Here is a 3,312-nt window from a genome sequence, read left to right on the forward strand (position 1 = left end):
CATGATAGCTTCCCATGTGTTGTCCATCCAGATAACATACCATATGCTGGAAAGTCACTTATTGTCCACATAAGTACTGCCCGCATCTGAAAGTTTTCTTTGCGCGAAACATCGTATGTCTCAAAACCATGCGCCCATAGTTGTTGCAACTCATATATTAGTGGTTGAAGAAACACATCTAGTGATCTTTTAGGATGATCTGGCCCGGGGACTAGAATTGAGAGAAACAAAAACTCTCGTCGCATGCACAAGCTCGGCCGTAAGTTGTACGGTGTCACAATAACTGGCCATAGAGAATACTGCCTTCCATGCTTTCCAAATGGGCTGAAACCATCAGTAGATAATCCAAGATAAACATTTCTTCTCTCTTCCGCAAATTCTGGATATGTTGACTGGAAATGTTTCCAAGCCTTTGCATCTGAAGGATGTCTAATCTCACCATTTGTGGAATGCTCTGCATGCCATCTCATTGCTTTTGCTGTGCGCTCACACTGATACAACCTCTTCAATCTTTCCGTCAAAGGCAAATACCACATTCTTTTGAATGGGATCGGAACTCTTCCCCTCGTCTCCTGATAACGAGGTTTCCCACAAAATTTGCATACATTCCGTGTCTCATCCGCTCTCCAGTAGATCATGCAGTTGTCAATACATACATCTATCACTTCATACGGTAGTTGAAGACCTGCAACAAGTTTCTGAACCTCGTAGTATGAACCCGGTGCAAGGTTATCCTCAGGTAGAATACCTTTGACAAAATCAGTAATCGCATCCATACATTCTTCAGCCAAATTATAGTCTGTCTTAATACCCATTAATCTAGTTGCAGATGATAAGACTGAATGACCATCTCTACAATTTTGATACAAAGGTTGTTTTCCTGCATCCAACATGTCAAAAAATCTCCTAGACTCGGGGTTTGGTTCTTCCCCTCTATAATGATCATGTACCATCTGCTCAGTACCTACACCATAATCTATATCCGTTCTAGATTCTTCTAACCTAATATCAGGCTGAGGTTCACTAACAGGCTGAGGTTCGCTAGTACTACCATATTCATAACCAGTTTCCCCATGAAGGTACCAAACTTTATAATTACGTGAAAACCCTTTCATATACAAATGAGTCCAAACATCAAATTCTTTTATAACCTTATTATTATTGCAAGAAGAGCAGGGACATCTTAACATACCACTTTTTGCATCCGGTTGCTGTTGAACAAGCCTCATGAATTCTCCAATCCCTTGAACGTATTCTTCCGTAAGCAAATTGGTGTTCGGATCCAAATGAGGTTTATCCATCCACGAACGATAATAAACTTCTGAAGACATGATTTTCACGGAATTGTTATGACTAAAGAGAATGAAGAGAGAATGAAGTGTGAATGAGTTGAATGAGGAGGGGTTGTATTTATAGGAAATTGCTTACGGACCTCCGACGACTTTCCGACGAAATTCCGACGGATATAAAGAAGTCCGTCGGAATTCCGTCGGAATTGTCCAATCCCAAACGGCTATACAACGGTCATATGTATTTGTCGGCAACGGTCACATGGTTCGTCGGAATTCCGTCGGAAAATACCGATGGAATTCCGACGACTTTGCTGTTAATCGGAATGTCGTCGGAATTCCGTCGGAATATACCGACGAACTTCCGACGACTACAACGGTTACATTTTTTATCGGAATGTCGTCGAAAAGTCGTCGGAAAATTCCGACGAACCGTATGTCGTCGGAATTCCGTCGGAAATGGCCGACGGAATTCCGACGACTTCATTTTTTTGGATTTGGTCGGAAATTTGTCAGTATTCCGTCGCAAATGTCCGACGACCTTGGTGTCCGTCGGAACCTCCGTCGGAATTCGGTGTGTTTTCTTGTAGTGTATATATGAGAGATCATGAGATGGTCTTGTTGTGAGAGTTGAGAGCTTGAGGTTTTGAGAGAGTTTCCTCAAGAGATTAATAAGAAAAGTTCTTATATATTGTGTTACATACATTGGTGATCGTGTGACTTGGATACTAGATTTGGTATCAGAGCAATTCGATTCAATCATGGGAGATATAGTTGCGGCAGTAGAAAAACCTAAGGGAGGAGGAACGTCTTCAATACAATGTCCGATGTTTACTACGACGAATTATACGGTATGGGCCATAAGGATGAAGATACTTCTTAAGGTGCATAAAGCTTGGGAAGCAGTGGAGACAGAAGCTCCTAACACCGAGAAGAACAACTTAGCGCTGGCTCTGCTGTTCCAATCAATACCGGAAAGCCTTATCATGCAAGTCGGAGAGTTCGACATGGCAAAACAAGCATGGGATGCTATTAAGACAAGGCACGTAGGAGCGGAGCGTGTGAAGGAAGCTAGGCTTCAAACACTAATGTCTGATTTTGATCGTTTAAGGATGAAAGAAACAGAGAGTATTGATGATTTCGGTGGAAATTTGTCTGAGTTAGCATCAAAATCCGCTGCTCTAGGATTAACAATCGAAGAAGCAAAGATTGTTAAGAAATTTCTTTCAAGTCTTCCGCGAAAGAAGTTTATACAGATTGTTGCCTCACTAGAACAAGTGCTTGATCTTAACACAACGAGTTTTGAAGATATTCTTGGACGCCTAAAGGCATATGAAGAACGGATCAGCGAAGAAAACCAAGAAGAAGATGATAAAGGAAAGCTATTATACGCAAGTAATGAAGGACAAACTAGCCATTCTGCTAGACCCCAAGGCGACCACTCTTCTCGACCATATTCCAATGGAGGAAATCGTGAGTACAATGATCCATATAGGGGCAGAGGTCGTGGAGGACGCTTCTTTGGTCGAGGAAGAGGTCGTGGTCGTTATAACGGAGGAAGAAACTATAATGGAGGCGGAGGAAGAGGAGAAAACAGAGACGCATCTCACATTACTTGCTATCGATGTGATAAGCTTGGTCACTTTGTGGCCCAATGCCCGGAGCTCTTATTGAAGTTGCAGGAAGCTCAAGAAGTTGATAATGCAGAGACACAGGAAGCCGACGAGCTCATGATGCATGAGATAGTGTTCCTAAATGAGAAGAAGGTGCTGCCAGAAAAGTACGAAAGCAATAGTCGAGGAGAAAACATTTGGTATCTTGACAACGGAGCATCGAATCACATGACTGGAGATCTAAGGTATTTTTCAAAGCTCGATGATACGATCTCTGGAAAGGTACGTTTTGGAGATGACTCTCGTATAGATATCAAAGGCAAAGGCACAATCTCATTCACTGATATGAATGGAGATTCGAGAAGGATGACCGATGTTTACTTCATTCCGGAGCTAAAAAGTAACATCAT

Source organism: Brassica napus, chromosome C7 (genome assembly GCF_020379485.1).
Source record: "Brassica napus cultivar Da-Ae chromosome C7, Da-Ae, whole genome shotgun sequence".
In the NCBI taxonomy this organism is placed as follows: Eukaryota; Viridiplantae; Streptophyta; class Magnoliopsida; order Brassicales; family Brassicaceae; genus Brassica; species Brassica napus.